The sequence below is a fragment of the Drosophila navojoa genome, chromosome 2 (assembly GCF_054131105.1).
Source record: "Drosophila navojoa isolate 15081-1374.11 chromosome 2, UAZ_NAV_1.0, whole genome shotgun sequence".
Lineage (NCBI taxonomy): Eukaryota > Metazoa > Arthropoda > Insecta > Diptera > Drosophilidae > Drosophila > Drosophila navojoa.
In genome coordinates, this window is record NC_142890.1 from 2,276,127 (window position 1) to 2,298,378 (window position 22,252).

The 22,252-nt window shown below is 41.1% G+C and overlaps 1 protein-coding gene across 2 annotated transcripts in view; it reads right to left on the reverse strand.

Annotated features, from left to right (window-relative positions):
* LOC108649072 (uncharacterized) overlaps nucleotides 1–22,252 on the reverse strand; it is a 69,416-nt gene that overhangs the window by 21,383 nt on the left and 25,781 nt on the right. The window contains exon 1 of one of the 2 annotated variants that reach the window (XM_030391140.2): nucleotides 1,787–2,540. The exons of the other annotated variant lie outside the window; for it this stretch is intronic. The gene's annotated coding sequence lies outside the window, so the exon portion shown is untranslated. Of the gene's footprint in view, nucleotides 1–1,786; nucleotides 2,541–22,252 lie in introns of those variants that run through there. 2 annotated transcript variants of the gene reach the window in all.

The window sequence follows — 22,252 nt, forward strand, 5'->3', positions numbered from 1 at the left end:
AATTATAAACGAAACCGAACAAACATGGAAATTTGCATATGACGCCGCGGGCAGCTTTAGCACATATTAATTTTCAGCTGTTGAATGGAAAAGCACGGGGCAGCCGTCAGTTATTAATTATCAATATTAAATATTATTGTAAATAACCAAATTAATCAGTTTGACTCCAGATGCCCCGGCGAATCAACAGCTTCTATTTGCAGTCTTAAGTGTGACTCTTATTTGTTTTCATTCGAGAATCGTCCTACTTTGTGAATAGATTAACTGCTAATCGTCATGTCAAGCTAAGAATTGGACTCATGAAAGTTGTCCGCAAAGCGATTAACAAATCAGAGGTATAAGAAATTCAAATGTTTTTATATAACATGAAAAACTGTGTTTACAGTTAGCATATTGTCAATAATATAATTTTTACATATTTTTTTTTATATAAAATAAATCTGTTAATGGCAATGCTTTCTAAATTTTGGCTTCTTCGTCCGAAATTCAAATACTTTATGTGCATATATTCTGCATTGGGTATAAAGTTGTTTAGTTCATTATGCATTAACGATTTAATTTGAATCTGTTTAGTATTCATTGTGGCTTAATTTATTGGATATATTTAATGCGACTACCGCCGATTTATTTGCCATTTACAGGTTTAATAACAGCATGCCATATAATATATATAATATAAAGAGTTTTTGGTGGAGAAAATATTTTATATACAAAACTATTAAAAGTATTTTTTTCTTCTTTATGTGTATAAAATTATACCTCTTCGAAACTCGAGTGCATGTCATAAAAATAATTAATCATAGCGGAAAAGACAATAAAGTCTGAGCTCTAAGCAACCAAAAATGTATTTCACAATTCAATGTGAATAAATAAATACAATTTCAATTTCAATGAAAACCAAAAAGTATAACTAAAACTAATTTCAGCTAACATTTTATATGTCTAAGGTCAGCATACAGTTGAAATAGAAACTTGGACTAGTCCAATTAGACATATGTGTTCGTCTATGGATATCGATATTTTTAGCAATTCGCAAATTTTCAATTATGAAGCCATTAATACTTATTTACTAAGACCCAAGCACAGGCGAGCAAATTTGATTAATTGCTTTTTGCGGCTTGTCAAGGGTTTAGTCATGCTTGCTGTTTTCTATTTTCGCAGGCATTTTTGCACAAAAGGTGTAGCCGGAAGATATTAAAACTTTGGCTTTTCAGCTTTTGGCTGCGCAGTTCTAATTAGCTAATTATACGCTAAATTATTGTATAATTATTGCGAGCTAGGCGCGTGATCATGCCGAGTAGATAGATATATATATATATATATATGCCAAAGATCAGAGAACAAAGTGAGAGAGAGAGAATAGCTTAAAATGTTTTCATTTCTGGGATTTACGCTCTTAGCACGAGTTATCAATTTTTGGTTATTTATCTGCCATTGGCTGACAATAGGAACATACGTTTTGAGTGAGCAAACGAATAGCTGGAACAAAAGAAGAGGAGCATTTATAACTAATGAAACTAGGTAAACAGATATCTGCAAATTCGCAGTCCGATCCGATGGCTGTTATTTGCCAATACAAATCGCCGGAGATAAAATCTAAATTTATTCGCACAATAAGTTGGTGGCGTTCAAGCTTTTTATTTTATCCACGAAATATTTTTATATATATTATTTGGATCCATAGAAAATTCATAGCCGCATTTTTATTTTTTCTATTTTAATGTGGTTTTTTTCTCTTGCTGAACAAAAGACTTGGGCAACGAACTTGGCAGAAACTTGCACTCACCAGTTTAAAGTTGTAGGAAATTTTGTATCCAATTTGAATAGCTTAATAAATCCATAAAGAGGTGATAGCAGCTGTATATTATGTTTAATTTTTTGAGTATATATAAATATAGATGTGGAAATTGATAAGGCAGACAATTCTGTTGTTTGGCTGGCTTCACACTTGGGCTTGAGCTTGAGTTTCTCACATGGCTTCAACTCAGCCCATTATGGGCATTATTTATGGCTCTCGATTGTTGGGCACACTCACACACATATCATGATGCTACTAGCTGGGTATTATCAACTTATCATACAATACATAATTCTTGCAGCTATTCAGAAACTTTTGCACTTTTCATTCCTCATTAAAAATTCTGGAAAACAAATTTGTGGCTTGGCTCGTCGAGGCTCGTTAATTAAATATTAACTGCAAATAAGCGTCGGTGGCTATCGCACACCCGACTTCCGCTCGTGTTTCGGCTTTCGGTTTCCGTTGCGTTGGATTACGTTGAGTTTTGCGCGCTAACTCGGCGACAGGAATCGCGACGCCCACGACAGAGATCGTGATCGCAGTTTTGGTGGCCGGTCGGCGGCCGACGGCAAATGAACTTTACGGAAGTCGGATTCGACGATGCCGAAAACAACCGACAACCGACAACCGACAGCGACAACCGACAACGGTAACGACGGCGACAGCGACAACGACAACGAAACTCTAGAAAATCTCCGCTCTCCGCTTCGTGGCGCACGCAACGCACAAACACTTGAAACTGAACTAAATCTGGCCGGGCTCGGACCCGGGCCAGCAAGTCCAAGAAGTTGCTGGCCCGCAGCAGCGCTCGCTGCTGGCTTCGCAGTCTAAGTCGTTGCTGAGAGCATGACGGCAGCGCTGGAAGAGCGAGACCTACTCGTAAAAGTTTTTTTTTTTTCTCCTCTTCTGAGTTTTGGGATATTTCTGTTTTGTTTTTGTTATTTTTGTTTTTTTCGGTTCGGTTCGGTTTTGTACTGCGGACAAGCGGTAAATGATAATAAAAGCTGCCTAGGTTTTATTTCTGGTCGACGCTGACGCTGACGCCGCTAGCGACAGCGACGCCGGCGCAGACAGCGAAAAATCAATGAAAACATTTCGATCTTTATTGTTGATCTTCTCGTTGTCGTTGTTGTTGTCGTTGTTGTTGCTGTTGTTGCTGTGTTTCGGGGCGCTTTTGAGCTAAGAGTCGGCTACACGCTCTTCGCGCTCTATTAGCCATTCTGATTTATGCTCTTAATATATTTGTCAATTATTTTTATGTTTGTGCGTTGCCAAAGTCTTTTGTTCGGGCCCAACATCATTTTGGGCTGTAGCATTTCTCATTGTGGGCTTTTCTTTGAATTGCAAGAGTTATTGTGATAGCAAAGAAGAGTGTGGTTTATTTTTAGCCACGCCATTGTGGCCTTTTCTATTTTGATGTAGGGGATTTGCATAGTTAGCCAGGGGGAGCATACACACATCTGTATGTATGTCTTTATGTCTGTTACGCTGCGTCCCATAAACTGAACAATTTATGTTTTGGGGTTTTCTGTGAATGAACCGCATAAAGGGTTGTGCAAATTTCGTTGTGCTCGCTAAAAAGAAAACACCTTTTGACCTCTAGAATTATGAATTCGAAAGGCCGGAATAACGGACACGCCCAGCTCTCTAACTTTCCAATATGCATGATATTTTCTCACACAATTATGCTGCCCCATTGATATTATTTAGTGTTCAATGATGTTGTAGTAGCTAACCTCTCGCCTCCCCTTCTCTCACTCTCTCTCTCTCTCGCACTTCTTCAACAACAATGTATCTCTCTCGAATAATTTATCAAAAGCTTTTAGTCAATGATTTCAAATTTACGATTTCGGTTGGCTCGAGCTGCTTGAATGGCCCATTGATCTGGAACTGGTGGAACTGGCACCGGGGGTCTCCAAAAACTCAACGGCTGTGGCTCCATTGAACCGTTCTTTGAGTGCCGCTGCGACGCTGCCTCGCTGCGCCGCGTCGCTGCGACCCCCATAAGCGTTCACTAATTCATTTCACTTCCACTTATTAGCTACAACATCAACGGCAACAACAATAACGAAATCCACTTGCACCTGGCTCTTAGAGTTTTGCTCCATTTAAAACATTTCAACGTCAATCAATATGCATTTGAGCCCAACTTCCATTTGGATGTGGTTTCTTTTCGGTTTTGGCCATATCGGCTTTTTATGGCTTAATGCCGTTCGCTGGCCTTTGGAACACACTTAACGCTACATTTAAGGGGGCTCATTGTGTTGCAGCTCGGCATTGCCATTACCCTGCTTATTAGTTGTCATATCTGTGGCCATCTAGGGTCATCTGGTATGTCTACTCTCTACCCGCTCATTTGCATTTTACAGCGCATTTAGCTGGCCACCGCTGCCACAGCTAGTGGCTGGCTGCGTTTTTCTCACATTTCACATTTTACATTTTCACATTTCCACGCAGTGTGCGATGCGATGCGATGCGTTTTTTCAATTTCTGAGCACTTTTTTATGAATTCTTAATAATATCTTTTATGTTTGATTTGACACCTAACGACGAGCGTTTCCAATATTAACGGTTTTTTAATTACCTATGCGCCCCATTGGCTTCTCGACTTTGTTGGCCAGCTCTTTTGTTTTGCCAGCCAGCTAGCCATGACAAGCTGTCTTGTCCAACTGCTGCCTGCATGTAGTTATGTAGAAAAGTGAAATTGAAAAAATAAAAAAAAAAAGTCTAGTAATAATAACAAGAATAATAATAAAGGAGGCAGCTCATTAACTTGCCGCTTTCGTCAACTGTGCGACTGCCGAAATGCCAAATAGCGCCACGTCATGGCCACTGCCCTGCAACATGGCCAAGCTGCTACCTGGTGGAAAACACTTGCCCCTTGCAGGTCCATCTGTGGCATGCAGCGCCCACTCAGCCTCAGCCGCCGATCTCAAACAGCTTTTTTCTCTCTCCGCCTGTTTTTTTTTTTTTTCTCTTTTTTTTTTTTGGGCTGGTCTGCCGCCCCGCTTGACCCATTTTATTTAGCTGCTCAGCGGCTCTGTTGCCTGCGCTCCTCAATCTTCTGTGGCTCATTGTTAAGTGTAACTATTAGTTCGGCCGCTCTGTGCTACGTTTCCAGGTCAACGGGGCAATCAATCATATTACAGTGTAAGAAATTTGTATACCACTGCCGCACGACGCACATAAAATGCGCCACAGATGAAGTAAACAGAAAAAAAAAAAAACAAAAAACAAAAAAAATGTATCAATATGGAAAATAATATTGAACAGATGAAAGTCTGGCCGATACCTTGATGCCCTAACGGTCCTAAGTATGCAATAACTCGATGCTTCAGCTTTCAGATCAGCAGCATTGATTTTGTTTAAATGCTTGTTTAAGAGCTTATTTTGATGGCCATCTAAATTAATCGAAATATTGAAATCATTAAAAGCCCATAAAAATTCCACTTTCAAATATATATTTTCAAAAAATTTTTAAATGCTTCGAGATTTGGTTTTTTATTAATTTGAATTTTGATTCCAGTTTTTCTGGATTTGTTTTCATTTTCGATTTTATAAGGTGAAAAGTTTTTTTTTTTTGATGTTTCTATTTGGAACGGTGCAGATTCTATTAATATATTAAAAACTTGGCTAAAATATATATATATATATATATATATATATATATATATATATATATATATTAAGACGAGCTGCTAGTTTACATGGACAAAAGCCGTTATTATTTTTTTATTTTGATAAAACTAGGTTGAATACAAAGAAAAAAAAAAAAAATATTTATGAATAAAGATGTCTATATTTTTCGTATAAATGTTCCGTTATTTTGAAGATTTTTACTGGGTTGTTATTATTATTATTATTAATATTATCTCCAATTTTATTATTATTTTAATTTTAATTATTATAATTTTTTTTTATCATTTTTATTAGTTTTTTTTTTTTTTTATTATTTTAGATTTATTTATTTTTTTAATATTTTTTATTATTTTATTTATTTTTTTTCTTTAAATAGAAAAATGATACAATTGCTTTTTTGTTGAAAAATTTTTTAAATACAGAAAAATACTTAAGATCTTTTAAATGAAAATACATTTTAACATAAATATATATTTATGAGTAATGAAATGCTTACTTATTTCATGATCAAGAAAACATGTATGGTCTGTAGAACTTAACAGCTAATATGTATGTATATAATATTATAACTTCCCACAACTAAATAAAATAAAATGAAATTAACATTTTTGTTAAGAAAATCGTATAATTTTTTTTTTAATGATCAGAGGCGATGATTGCAGAAAAAAATAAAAATAAAATATGATTGTAAAGAAAATTAATTCGTTCTCAAAATATAACAACAAATGTTTGCTAACCAATTCATGTTGCATACTTGAAATTCCAAATCATTTTCAAGACTTTTTCCACATTCATTCACATAATTTTTCTAATGATACATCTCTCTACGAGTATTTTTGTTTATCTATATATAATAATTGTGATACATGGATATTTGTGTAACACTGTATTTGATTATGTGCATGCATGAAATGTGTTTTTGTTTCATTTTTCTTAGCATATTTCTCTCAATACGGCCATAAAAATTAGCACAGGAAGCGCATACCACAAAAAGTTGCACGTTCATTACACTGAGCGGCGGCGGTGAGTATGAAAATAAGTTTATTTTCATTTTGTTTACCTACAAAATGAACTCTTCTCCATGCAGCGATCTAGCTCCCGTTGGGGGACTTTATTGTCGTTGTTGTTGTTGTTGTTGTTGTTGTGGCTTGGCGGCTGCTCGTTTTGGGCGGATGTGGAGTGTGTTTAGCGGAAAGTGAAAAGTACTGCTTAAAATGGCTTAGTTTGCAGGTTTCGCCTTGCGGAAGTGGACGCTGGCAAACGCTAACAAGTTGTCTATCATAGAAAAGCAATTTCCATGCCAATGATTTATGAGCCGCTTAACCGGGCCATTACTATCTTATCTCTGGGCTATTATGTACACCATTTGAGCTGACAAAATATATTGTGGTCCAATCTAAAGCTGGCATTGCCACTGCCACGCTGACGCTGACATGTCGCGCTTATCGCCGCAAAATTATCAACAAAACAAACACAGAGGCACGCACACACTCACACACTGAGAGATACGGACACTGAGAGCAAGAAAATAAAAGCCAAACTCAGAAATTGTTGGCTCAGACAAAGGCTTACAGTGTTTCTCAATTGTTAGCCACCACGCACGCGCGCATTTACTTAAACACAAGCGAGCTCGAGTTTCAAGCGGAGTCAGTTGGCCAGTTGGTCTAAGTCTAAGCATGTGCCCACATTTTAGCTGGAGTGTCTAGTGTGTGTCTGCGTGTGCGTGTGCAGCTCAACTCATTGAATGACCCTCGTTAGGCCTACTGCGTGAGTTCGCCCGTTTCTCTGACTCTCTGACTGTCTGACTGTGTGTCTGGCCGTCTGTGTGTCTGTCTGTCTGTCTGCCAGTCTGTGTGTTCGCTGCACGTCAGTCACGCTTTGTTTGGCCTGTCAAGATGACAAGTGTTTGCTTTGCAGCTTGCTGCTTGCTGTTCGCTGCTTGCAACATGCAGCTGGCGCTCCAGCGAATGTAAACTTGACATTTGATTGCATTTTAATTAAAAAGTGTTCGAACATTCAAATGGAAGCGGTGAAAATTTATGGCGGCGCGCAAAAATTGTCAGTGCGTGGCCCAATGCTAACCAAAAACAAAATTCAATCGCCTCGACTTGCCAATAACTCAAAATTATTTCACGCAGAGCCATTGTAGCCAGAGCAAAGGCGCTGGGCGGGCATCGGCGGGCGGGCAGGTGGGCTCTGGTACGCATATGAACACCGTCCGTGACCGTGTGGCGGCAGACCAACAACAATGACGACGACGACGACGACGACGACGACGCCTAGCGAAATGAGGTCGAAATTATTTGCAATTTATTGAAGGCAATCAAAATGCTTATAAGCCATAGACAGGCTTTATTTCTTTGCTCTTTGTAGTTGTTATTGTTGCTGTTGTTGTTGTTGTTGTTGCTGTTGTGGTCGCTGCTCGATGGCTGTTTGATTGTAGCGTGATTTCTAACCTGTCCGTAGTGTCCAAGTTTATTAGTTCTTCGACTGCCTGTGCCATTGCCATTGGGCCATGAAATACCGTTTTCTTCAGTTTGTTTGCCAAGAATGTGTATTTGCGATGGTGCTAAATTAAAGCAATCATATCCATATTTATAAGCCAATGGCAATAAGCCTTTGGAATGCCATAGATATTAAATTTGCCAATAGTAGTTGTTGCTCTGCTAGGGTATACATTGGTCGTCTATTGGCGTCTGTTTCTTTGGGACTTCTGATTTCCATTTTCCCGCTTTGTAAATTAAGTTTTTGCCATTGTTGTTTCTTGGTAGCGGGTGGTTGATTAAAACGGAAATGCTGTGAATTTGGCTTAATAATGTTTGACGTTTTGTATTTTTGGCATTCAGCGCGAAGTGTGAAGCCGAAACAAATGCGAGTCACATTGCTCAGAGGCAACGCAAAAATGTCATTAGGCAACGGCAACGGCAACTGGCAGTCACCTTCTTAACTCAATGTCTTAGCCAGAGCCGTCGCTCATTTATTACATCATATTTATTTTGGCAAAGCTCTAAACGGCTTTATGTTGTCTGCCAGTCGTAAATATAAATGCAACTGCGCTGAAGAAGCCTTCAATGCAAACTCCCAGCTGTTGCCTGAGAGGCTCCGACTGCAGTTTCTCAGGCCCACAGCTGGCTGACTGCCTGACTGGCTTGGCCTAGCCTAGCCATGTCAATTCTGGCAGGAAATTTGAATATAGTATCAAGACTGTAGAAGAGTTACAAATAAACGTCGTCGTCGTCGTTGCTGTCGACGGCTTTCATGCTTTTCATGTTCAGCGTGATCATTCAATGGCAGCCCAGTCGCATCTCACCCAGACGCAGATCTCTCTGTGAGCTGTGCATCTCCATCTCCGACTCCATCTTCGCTTTTATGCGCAGGTGTTGGATAAATATCAAAATAGTGCAAAATCGTGCATACGAAATTTGTACGTGATGCCATGTTGTAGGTGTCGGTTCAGTTCAGTTCAGTTCGGTTCGGTTTTTGGGTTTTGGGTTTCCAGTTACAGCGTCCAATTTAAGAGGAGAAAAAAAAAAAACAAACCCAAAACCAAAAAATAACCCACAAAGAACAGTCGAAAACAATGGCATGGGGGCAAGTAACTATGCCAAAGTTGGTCGTCATTGGAGGGTACATGAAATGCGTGGCTTATTCAAATTGCTCAAGTCGAGCATTATCACACTCACACACTCGCACACACACACACTCACACATAAACATAAAAGCGACGTCATTAAAAAACGTTTAAAATAAATTTTTGCGCTTTTATTAACTCTGACATTTGAACAAAGGCTTTTGTCAGCTTTGCTGCCTGTTGTCTATTATTATGATTAAAATATCTAACCGAAAAGAAGTTTATTTTTGTTATTTAACTCGATGCCGCTATATTTTTCATTATCCCAGCGCGCTGTTTGTTTAAGTAGCCGCAGCCGCAGCTCGCTTGAAATTTATTGTTGGTATTTTATTTTGTATTTTTTTTTTTTTTTCGGACTCCGCTTGTTGTTTCATTGTTGTTTTCTTAGCTGGGCTTTTCAAATCAAACTGCTCCACATTCAATATTGAACGCATTCAATGCTACACATGGGTTTATTTATTATGATTTTTTTTTTTCATTTCATTTCCATTTTGTTGTTGTTTATTTTCATAATGTCTGGCCGAATCGGGCCTGGGACACACCTCAAAAAGAGTAACACCACAAACGGTTGCCACTGATAGCCACCGTAGAGCCACCACCAGCACCAGCACCAGCAGCAACAAATCTGAACCCGACACTGACACCGACACCGACTGCGACGGCGACGGCGACGGCGACTGCGACGCGTCGGCTTCTTTTTAGAGCCCGCAACATTTACGATTTGTTTTAAATAAAAGCAATCGCAAGCCAGCCAACGTATCAACACTATTGCAGCACATAATCACAAAGGCGCAGCAATGTCTGTCAATACCAGGCGATACGATACGAGACGATATTTCGAATTCTCGCTTTGACATTAAAATCTGTAAATAATTCCCGCCATTAAGCGTGCGACGATCTGAGAGCTGAGCGCTGAGCGCTGTGCGCTGTTCGGCAACTCCATTTGCCGTCTTATAAATTGCCCTCCCCAAAATGCGATGCCAGGTTGTTTGATTATTTATATAGAGTTGTTGGCCGCGCAGTTATTGTTAATAATATTTCATTTTACTTTATTTTATTTTGCTCAATTTTGATTGTTGTTAGCTTTTGCCTTAATTTATGGCGCATTGTGGCGCTGATAATTTGCTGCCCAGTGCTGATGACATCTTGGCCACATAAATATAAATGAATAATACTAAAAAAATATGTCTAAAAATAGAATAACTAAAATGCATTTGCATAACTATTTTGGCTGAAAAATATGTGTATTTTAATTAAATTTTCAGATTGCTTATCTGTTATCATTATTGTTTTCTATATGGAAGGCTGAGCATTTGGCGCTCCATCTGTAACAGGCGATTAATCGCTCCACTTGGAGCCCTGCTGAGTGCAAAGCATTTGTCAAAACATTACACGATTGAGGAATGGGCCAGCATGTGGATGATCCAATTAGCATAATTGGAAAAGAGGCCAAATAAATTATATAGAGTGCTTAAAGCTCGTTTATTTAATTTACATTTACAATTTTAGCATGCATATTCATGCTCAATCAAAGTGATGGAGGGACTCGAGCTTATTTGGTATGCAGCTCCATTAAGCAGAAATATAAAATCTATCTACACACCACATACACATAGGTTTCTCGTGTCGGAAACTATTAAAAATGCTCAAATTTAAAATCAAACCAAATTTATGCTGACGTGAGACAAATTTAAGGCTACGAAGTGCGTAGGCGGCCATAAAACAAACGAAGCCCAATAATGAGAAAATGAAACGAACTACATCCGAGATGCCAGCAGCAGCTACCCAGCATCAAATTGACTTGATTCCGTACCCAGTCGAACTGAACCGAACCGATACGGAGCTGCCAGCCCATTACTATCGCATAAACAAGCAAATCTTTTTGGGTAGCTAATTCTAGTTTTCGTTATTTGATTTTATGGTCGCTCAGCGACCTTTGATTAATGCCACGCGATCTAGACTGCGTGGAAGGACCCTGACTGACTGGCTGACGGCTGGGCCACCTACAACGTGGCCAACATCAATGACAGCCAATCGCCAGTTGGCCATCGATCAGTGTCTCTCGCACGGCAAATAGTCGCATAAGTAAGTGACGCTGGCATCCGAGTGCTGGAGCTCTACGGCTCTAATTGATACGCGTCAGTGTTTACCGAGCTGTGGGTGTTCCGCACGCACTGCGGCTTGTTGACCGCTATCCCAATGTGATATAGCGGTATGTTTGCTTATTCTAATGAACCATCTTACAGCGGCACACATGGCGTATGCGCAACCGTCTCTCCTCTCTCTCTCTCTCTCTCTGTCGCTCTTGCTCCTTCTATGCTGCTGTCTCGGTCTTCATCTCTGTTTACTTTGGCATGCGCAATGCGGAATATGATCTCATGTAACTCAATTCACTTGATACATGTGCTGTCCAGTGCGGTAGCTGTGAGAAAAATGATTGAATTAAAAGATACACTGGGCTGCCTATTGGCCAGAGGGTGCCAGAGGGGGCCAGTGGGGGACGGGCTGGCTAAGCTGAGCTGTGAGCCTGCCAAAATGTGTAACTGTGCAGGCGTTCGATTTTAATCGCTTCATTTAAAATGCCGCTCGATACGCATCAGGTAGCCAGGCAGCCAGCCAACAGCAACAGTTGCTGCTGCTGCTGGATTGCGTGCCACTCGCTGCGATCTCGTTTTGACCAAAAAAAAAAATTAACGACAAGTGCTGCAGGCCATAACCAATTGGCTGCCGTTGCAGTTGCCACAGCAGCCGCTGCAGATTGGCCACACAATTTGATAACATTTTTCCAGGCAGCAGCGAAGAGCGAATAACGAAAAACGCAGAAAACATTTAATTAAATTGTTGCGCTGGCTGCAAAATGCATTTCGCTCATAAATAAACGCATGTTATCAACATGGTCTCAAATTGAATTGCATGGCCACTATCTCTCACAGTCATATTCATACATCTATGGCCACTTAATAGATATGTACCCTATGCATATTCACATCGGCGGCATCGGAACACGTGTTCTTTGCTGTGGCTCTGGCTGTAAATCAAATTGCCTAATGATGCATTTAGCGCTTGAAATATGCCAATGCAGCCACGCCGGGTCACTAACTGCGAATAATTTACAGCACCGCTGCACAGCTAGGCGCTGCCCAAAGCCGGCAAAAGTCCCAGCAACAGCCTCTCTGTCTCAGTCTCAGTCTCAGCTTTGACTTTGGCTTTAGATTGCCGCGTGCATGTGGCGGCATTATGGCATTATGGCCTATCAAAGTCAAGGTGGATATTAAATGTTGAGAAATATGTGAGCTTCGAGGTGCAAGTACACACACACACACACATACACACTGACACACACATGCAGCATTTGTAATTCTCACAGCCGGCGCACAGAAATCAACAGCAATACAAGCGCACATATCATACTAATGATGCAAAATAACTTTAACGGCTTTTTTTGTTGCTGTTGCTGTTGCTGTGGTTTGTTGCTGTTGTTTTTGCTTTGGCAAACAGCGACAGCAGCGACAACAGCAACAAGGCCGACAATGACAGACCCCGGCTCGATTCCGAGCCCGGCTGGGAGCACAGACATGGCCAACTGGTTCTTTGCTCTCTCCCGCTAAGTGCAGACGATATTGGCAAGCGCTTCGTTCATATAAAGGTCGCAGCAGCAGCACAACGGCAACAAAAACAATCGATATCAGCCAAAACAGGTGTTTTTCTGCCAATATGTATACCAATGCACGGAGCCGGCCATCGGCTCCATCGGCCGCAATTAAAAGGCATGCTTTGAAAAAAGATTTATTGTTTTAGGTTTTTAGATCGACATTTGTACAACATATTTGGTGCTATGTTCTCTGCAATTAATTATCTTTGATGCGCAGTCGACGCGATGCGATTGACTATGCGTTGCTCAAGCACTCAAGTTGCTCCAATAAATTGTTTCGCCTTAGATAAAATTTGAGTTCTTTTGCAGTTTCAATAAATCACGCCAGATGATGAAGACAGGCAGACGGGTAAGGATAGACAACAATATAGGCCTTTGTCTACGCGTCTCTCTCTCTCTCTCTTTCCCCATCGTATTAGCATATTTTTATAACTTTTTCAATTTCTCTCTGTATGTCTCTCTCTCTCTCTCTCTCTCTCGTTTTTTTCTTGCTGTCATACTCCATCTCTTTCTATATGAGCATATAATACATCTTATTCTCCCTATCTCTCTCTCTTATTGTACTCCTTCCTCCTACTCTCCTTATTGTATCTCTTTTAGTATTACCAGCCTCCTCCTCCTCTCTCTCTCACTCTCTTATTGTACTCCTTCCTCCTACTCTCCTTATTTAATCTCTTTTAATATTAGCAGCCTCCTCCTCTCTCTCTCTCTCTCTCTCTCTCCTTCTCTATCATGTATATTATCCTTTCTTCTGCCTCGACTTATCCTTTCTCTCTGTGCTATAAATATTGCTTTCTCTCTTCACTTTTTTCTTACCTCTTTGCTCTATCCTATATACATATATCTCTATATCTGTATTCTCTCTCCTTTCGTCTTATTTCGCCATTCTTCATTCGCTCTCCTTCTCTTTCTACTCTACTTTATAGTTAATTATATGATACATCTGTCACCTTCTGCTTTATCATTCTTCTAATGTGTAAAATAGATTGACAATAAAGACAACCCATTCATACCTACGTTATTCTCTCAGCAAACTAATTAACATTTGAATTCATACATAAATTCTGGTTGCCTGATGCTAAGTTGATTCTGAACCTGGCATGGGTTTTTCATTTAGATCTTCATAAATTATTTGTAAATAAAATTATTGAGCGCGAATAGCTTTTTGTTCTTCATGGTAATCTATTTATTTGCACAAATTAGTTATGCAGATTGAAAGGCATCTGAGATCTTATTTAGAGATGGGCAGAGATTCTATTGATTGGCTTAGCAATCATGCCACTGGTTGGCGCCGTAAGCTGAAGCCAAAGCCAAAGCCAAAAGAAAGCTGACCCGGCGTGCCGCTTTATTTATTTCCGCCTTCTCGGGCAACAACACATGGCATGGCTACGATTTGTTATGGTCGCGTTTCGCCAAGAAAGCGCTCTTAAATCAAAACGCTTAACAACGGAAGCTTCGGCTTGCCACAATCATGAGCTGGCCAAAACACAAGAAAAAAAGATGAAAAAAAATTTTGATGCCCCACAAAAAATTAATCAAAACAAGCAATAAAGAAATCCTAAAGCAAATAAAAAGCTTGCCACGCCGCAAGACAGACAAACGGACAGAGAGACCAGGCAGCATGAAATTGGGTCTAGATGCTGCAGAATGCTATGTTCGCCTCGGGCCAATTTGCAAATTTGAATGACCAAAGCGTTGGCCAGATATTTATGTGCTTATCTCTCTCTCCCCCTCTTTTGCTCTGTCTCCTCTTCTCCTTGCCTGCCCTTTGTGCGTCACGCAAGGGCGTCAACTGTTTTGCTGCGTAATCTTTTGGCAATTTTGAGCAGCAGATGCCGACACGCTTCGCTGCGAGTCTCGAAAGTAGTCCAATCCAATCGAACCCCCACAGCAGCCGCCAGCTAGCAACCGGCAGAGGCGGCGGCAGCGGCAGCGGCAGTGGCAGAGAGCAGCGATACATATTGAGCTATGAAAAGGCCAATTATTATGAATAACTCGTTTTAATGGAATGTCGGGGCTTATTACAGTTTTGCAGCCACGGCGTGTTGCAAAGCATTACTCATACGCACCGTGAGCCGGGCTGAGGCTATAGAGCCAAGCCAACGCGTTGCTTGACGCTGCCTGCCACTAGCGCTAATATTTATGTTGACTTGTGTTGCTTAGGGGCAGTTCGAGAGCGATGCGATGCCTCCGTTGCGACACGTTACGCATACGCCGCGTACGCGCGGCCATACGAGGCACAGACTAGAAGACTAGGTAGGTGCTCATAGTTTGTCGTGGCCATGATTGATATACGATCGCATAATATGATCGATCTCTTTCTTCATCATCAATTACACTTTGAATGGCTTATGGCCGGGCTTATTGTGCTGCCTGTGATACACTGCCGTTAGCTTTGATAGTTTTTCGAAAAATGTTAATAATAGCACGCGTCGCTCGTTGTTGTTGCCGTTGTTACTTTGCCCCCGCCCCCTTGTGGTTGTTGTTGTTTTTTGCACTGGCATTTATGGGTTAACTGCATATTAGTTACTCTGTTTGCTTTTCGGCCGCACGGGCCACACACACAGCAGCCGTAATGAGAGTGTGGCGCTGGCTGGCTCTGCTATTAGCCATAGACCCATCGAGCGCTCAGTGAGCCATTAACAGTTTCGGCTTTAGCATATGAATAGCTGGCTAAGCATCAGTACCGTTCAGATCAGTTAACGCCTGCATTTCAGCCTACTCAAGTGAGTCTCTGACGCAGCTGCTTTATGCTGATCACTTCACCTGATTATGCAAATGCCAAGCCACGCATTGGCATCAGATATAAAATATTTATAATGCACGGAATGACGTGCTTTAATCAAAAGCTGATGACTCTGCGTCATTTGGCAGCCAGCCAACGTCACTGGGGCCAAACTGGAAGTCAAGTTTTAAGCGACTGCTGACTGTAAATTTGCATAAATGATTTCTTTATCGGAATGGCCCAATTGTCTACAGGGGGCGTGGCATGACTAGCGTCAACGTGCGTGTCGCCTCGTGTTGTTTTTTTTTGTGTTTTGTCCATTTTGACTCGTGCATTGGGGCATTGTAAAATTAACATGTCACTCAAAATTGTCGAGACAGCGCACAAAAATCTAAATGATCTGTTATATGAGCTTAAAATTTACATAATGGGCGTGGCATTCACAAAATATTTGCAATAGGCAATAAAGTGTAAAAGTTTTCAAACTGGAGCAAAATTAATTTTTGATGGCAATTCGAGGGAGAAACAGAGATACATATGTGAAGCGGGGGAGAGGGTGAGAGCTAGAGAAAAAGATAGAGAGAGATGGAGAGAAAGAAATAGAGAGAGAGGAAGAGAAAAACAATTAAAGCCAACGAAACATTTGGATAGAAAAGTTACACAGCGCGAATTAGAGAAAATCTGAATAATTATTCAATTGATCCATCTAGAAGACTTTCATCTGACTCCTGGGAAGACCTATCCTGGCCACTTTGGCTTCTTCTTCGTTATTTGTTGAACTCACAGTCTGAGGATTGTCCCTAGTCTAATAAGTGAATTTCATATTGTCTCTAAGCAGCAAGTCTCATCTAATCTTTACAGTTAATACTTAATTTCGATTAGGCTTTTCATAATTGATATCTGCAGTTGAACCAAAAACCTTTTTCATGTAAATATTTGGATATTTTGATATTCACTTGGACTTTCAGTGAATTTCCAAAACTGTTTCCAGGATAATTTGGGACTACAGCTCGCTTGGCAATTGCAGCCACCGAGATGGAGGCCGTGCAGCGGCCAACAACAAGCCAAGTGGCAAATGTTGGTCTGTATAAAAGCATTAGACACGATGCTTGTTTCTTGCATTGGTTAACACCCTTCTCGTGCTGCCCTGTCAGCCTGCCCCTTGGCCGCTGTTTGTTTCTTATCTGTTCCCTGTTGGCTGTTGGCTGTTGGCTGGCCACGCCATTTGCATGCGCCGCTGACAGCGCAACATTTTGTTGCCCGGCTACCAATTCCGCAGTCGCGAGTGGTTGTTGCAGTTGCCGCAGTAGTAGTTGTTGTTGTTGTTGCTGCTCTGCTCTGCTGTGCACTAAGTTAGGCTGTAGTCTGGCATTAGTTGTAGCTCGTTTGGCTGCAGGTTGTTCTTGTTGGAGTCGCTTGTTGGTTGTCATGTACGAAAATTGTAGCGCGCATTGCTGCAGGAAATAGTTCAAACATATCAATTTTATTTTTATTTATGCTAATAAACCGTTAGGCCGCCCGAGTGAATTATTGGCCATATACGAATACGTACGTACGTAGAGACACACGTAAGTCAGCGCCCGGGCACGACCCATGTCAGCTCGTCGACAGATGAAGATAGAAGGAGGGAGAGGAAGAGAGAGAGAGAGAGAGTGAGCTGGAGAGATAGGGAGAGATCTAAGGTGAAATCAGTGCATGTGCATTTTGATTAATCAAATCAAATTAACGCCACATTCCCACACAAATCAATGGCCGCTGCCGAGGCGAGTGAGTGCCTAGCCCAATTGCCAATTGGCGAAAGTGTTGCATCTAACACCCACCCAAATGTAGCGACAAGCCAAAATGGCAGTTGGACTGCTGGAGCTGGCCTGGGCGCGGGCGTGTGGCGAATGCAAAGCAAGTGCAGGCCACAAGCCAAAGTAAATAAATAAACAAAATCAATCCAGTCACACATTCCGACTCCGACTCCGACTCCAACTCCAACTCCAACTCCAACTCCAGCTCAGATTCAGATTCAGATTCGGTTTCAGTCTCTCTGAAAGGCAACTGCCACACACAAGCGCAGCACAAAAACTGGATCCCGCTCGAGCTGTGCCATTTTTGGGCAACCCTCGACGTTGTCATTATTTTTGGACACATAATTAAAATTGACTGCCGCATTGTCAGTTGTCGCGCCCAGTTGGTCGTCCCGCATCTAGAGTCGAGATTCGGCGTGTTCTCGACATCGACGTCGACTGCAACTGCATAAATTTTTTTCGGCTGCCGCTGCTATAGTTGTTACAGTGAGTGCAACAAATCACTGTCGCCTAGTAAAATAAATGTTTATTGTTTTGTAAGTGCCGCGGCCCATGAAAAAACTTGCCGCATTAAATGCATTGGCAATTTACGGCCGCCATTTTCGGCCATTTGACTGAAAAGTTCCGCAATGGGCGTTTACTGATTGTCAAAAGGTGGACAGTCAGCCACGTATAAATACAGCTGTGTGTTGGTAGAGAAAACCTCACGTATTTTCGCCTATTAATTTACAACTTTCTGTACCAATGGCCATAATGGCACAAAACACAATTCGACTTGGCCAAAAATGGCAGAGCTGCCAAATTTTTTGCCAATTGTATTTCTCTTTTTCTACTTCTTCTCTGGCTTTTTGCTTTGCATATTTTCCTAGTTTTGGATTGGCGCACGCCATGGCACAAGCACAAGCAAAAAAGTGAAAATTTCATAAGTGCTTGAGAATTTCTAGCAACAGCAGCAAAAATTCAATTTACAGCGATTTACATTGTAGTGCCGTCAACAGCTGTTGCAACTGTTGTTGTTGTTGCTGCTGTTGACTGTTTGCTTTCTGCGCAATTAGCACTGGCAATGGCCACGAGTTGTTTAACGGTGGCTAAATCTCCCACCTGTATGATGAGTATGTGTTTATCTTTGTGTATATATGTGTGTGTGTGTGTGTGTGTGTGTGGTCCCAACGGTGGCTATGTTTGCACTGCGCATTAAACCGTTCGAGTCAATAAGCCAGTTAGGGCATCTGTTGGCCTTGCGAAGGGTATGCAGACTTTTATCAGTAAGTATGCGAAGAGCTGGCCGAAATTAATTGCAATTTTATGCTCAGTCACGAAATGGAATTAATATAACTTAAATATATGTATATATGATATATATGACATATATAACAATTTGACATATGTATATAACAAGTCTACTATTTTATTTATTTATTTTTATTTATTATTTTTTAAATATAATTTTTGACGTTTTCTTTATTAAATTGAATTCCTATTTACGTTTTGTCTCCCTCAGACTTTAAACAATATTTTTAAATATTTTAAAAATGATATATACTACAGTAAAATCCGGATAATTCGAAATTTAAAGGGAATAAGTTGTTATTTTTCTCTTAACACAGAAATACAAAAATTATTGAGAATTTTCAATATAGCGCGATTTTCGATACGAAGTAACGAGACTAGACTGTATATATTTTGTTTCTTCTTATAATATAAAATATTATTTTTTTATTCTTATTTTTTTTTTTTTTAACATTTTTTTTAAACAGCTTGCTTTGCAACGGAGATATATTTTTATTTATCGGGACCCGAAGTAACAAGACTAGACTGTATATAATTTGTTTCTTCTTTTTATATAAATTAATATTATTATTTTTTTTATTATCTTATTTATTTTTTTTTTTTACACATTTTTTTAATTTGTCGGGATACGAAGTAAAGAGACTAGACAGTATATATTTTGTTTCTTCTTTTTATATAAATTATTATTATTACTTTTATTATTTATTATTATTATTATTTTTTTTTTTATTCTTACACATTTTTTTTAAATAGCTCGCTTTGCAACTGAGATATTATATATGTATAGCATATGAACTCTTGCTCAGCTCTCATTATAGTGTATAGCTAGAGTCGACTTTTCTGACTTTTCATCTCTTGTTTTTTGTCAGCTTCAACTGTGGAGCCAGAGTTCAAGCTATTTGCCCAATGCCAATGTGGCATTTAAAACTAATACGAGCGAGCGAGCTGCGTTTACTTTGGCTGCCTGTTACAGCTAGTTGCCACCAATATGGTATTGAAAACAGTCAACAGTCAACAGTCAGCCGGCCGTCCAGACAGCTTGGCGGCGGCCGCAGAGTCAAAGCAGCCGTCCAGCCAGCCTGGCCGTCGGGCAGTTGTTTGCGCCATGCAAACAATCGACTTGGACTTGGAATCGAGAGACACAACTCTGCGAAATTCCTGCACGTGGCGACGGGATGTAGCATTCGTTCAACTGGGCAGCTGAGACGCCCCGTCCTAGTTGCCGACAGCCACTTGATATGAAGTTACGGCGGGCAAGTCGGTCAGCTCGATTCGCGGCGGCGCTGCTGATCCACTTGTCGGGCGAAGGCAAAGAAAATGCCTGCTGGGGGCACTCCTATGGCTTTCCTAACTGTTTATCTGCATGAGCGCTTGATGAGTTTTTCATTCAGCGGAGGCTGCCATGCACCTGTTGCTCCACTCAATCCCCGCCCTCAGCCTCACTCAGCTCGACTCTGTTGCGTTTTATGTTGCAAATTAATTTTGCTTTCATTGCATTTCCAGCATTTGCATACAAAGTGAAAATCTGTGAAACTCGGCCACATATGTGCATGCATATGTGCATATTTTGTGTCAGTCACAGGGCGTATCGAGCCATGTGACATTATTATTATAGCTTTGCTGTTGTTTCCATTCCAAATCAGATGTCTAATGAAGCCCGAAGTCGGATGGAACTGAAGTTGCGCGAAAACTGGTTTCGGGCCTAAGAATTTCAAAAGTGGCTGACGCAAGGCGATAACTTCTGATATGGATGCGGAAGATAACCGTCTGACTGGCTGGCTGGCTGGCTAGCAACACAGGTAGTTGGCTGGCTGTCAGCGAGCCGTTTAGCATGAGACGAGGCAGCGCTTATTAATTGACTATTGGCTGCGGACCTTTTTGATCTGTTGATCTAGTTAAGATGCAATTTATCTGTAACATGACGCGGCATCTACATAACGGCTCTTCACAATTACAATTGCGGCTTCAGCTGGAGATTTTCATTTTCAGCCGCAGACAAATTTATTTATTCGCTCGCCGTCCGCACAAAGGCCAACAGGCAATTAAACCTATTTAATAGTTGCAGTTGCATCCCAGCCATTTCCGCCAAGCTAAGTGAAAGCTTCGACTGCAGAAAGGAACCACATTTGGCTAACATGCTTTAATTTACAGCATGCAAAATGCAGCCGAGGCGCAAAATGAAAAAGAACCCGCTGAACGAACCACCGCACCACCACAGTAAGGACGCATGCTGTGCGAAGGCAATTTATTGTGTGTTTGTTTTAAGCGCACATATGAGCACACACACACACACACACACACACACAGATATAACAACGCTGCCAGCAACGGTGCCTAACTGCAAATGTGAGAAAAACACAATTAGCTTTTGGCGGCGGTGCAGCAGGGGACCACCTGCTGCTCGCTCGCCTGGCTATGAAATCAAAAAACTTTCAACACACGACGCGATACCAACAAAAAAAGCAAAAACAAAAAACAAAGCTAAACAAAATGAAACACAATAAAAATAAAAATAAAAAAAAACTCAGTTTGATAGAAACGAAAAAAAATAGATATATAAGACTTATATAGTAAAAACTAATTGCACATAGAAGCTGACCGCTGCATAGTTTATTTGAATCTGTTATTTGCCATAACAAAAGCCGCCTGGCAAGTTTAAGGTCAGTTTGTCGTTTGATATGGGGCCAAGACTTTGTTTGATATTCCATGTAATTGCGTCAATGCTGTGCGTCAATACTTCTGTGTGTACATAGGTGTGCGTGTGTGTGTATGGCTATCCATATATTATGCAAAAGCGAAGCAATAAACAGAGAAAATGAAATACAACAATATATGTATGTGTATCGCAACGGCAAATTGAAACTAGTCGAGTTTTGGCCAAAGGCAGCAGCTATAAAACAGAACGAGCCGGGCCGAGCCGAGCCGAGTCGAGGTTACGCGAGGCGACTGGAAGGTGCACAGATTGTAATAAAAATCACTTTGAGTCTCGCATAGGTGTGGTCCTAATTACCGCTATTAAAGCGGATCTATTTCATCAGGCAGCCTGAGCGCGATTCGATACGTTTCGATGTGCCACGCGCGCATGGAAAACAATATCGAACTGTGGCAGAGGGAGGGAGGGCGATGCAGTTGGAGGGACAGTGAGAGCGATAGGGAATGGAGAGGTGGGCGGAGTGGGAGTGCTGGGCCTGGCCTACTGTAAATAGCCGCAGCAAACAGCGACACCCAGCATCACGGCGTGGCGGCATCTAAGCGACTCGAGATTTGTGTTAATAGCATCAAATATCTGTAATTTCACTTGGCAATTCAATACAACAAATGCGCTCCACTTCAGCCGACGGCCGACGGCCACGAAAAAAGGAGCAGCTGCGGCTTCAAAGCTCGCGGCCCGCTCGCTCTTATCAAGGCCAGGCTGAGAAATAAGCCCAGCCTTTGTTTTAATTAGATAGCGGCGCATAAAATAACCGACTGAGAGCACTGCTAAGCAGGAAGTGGCCAGAGCCGAAAAGCGTTCGATCTTGGGCTCGGTTTCGTCTACTTTCATTGTATCTATTACACTTGCCCATCAGTGTCAGGCTGTCAGTCAGCTCAGTTCAGCTCAGTTCAGTCCATCAGTCAGTCCATCAGTCAGTCAGTCAGTCAGTCAGTTCAGTCCACTCATTCGATGTCTGTCAAAACGCACGCCCATTCATTCATAAGCTGAGCTCGAGCTTTACATTTA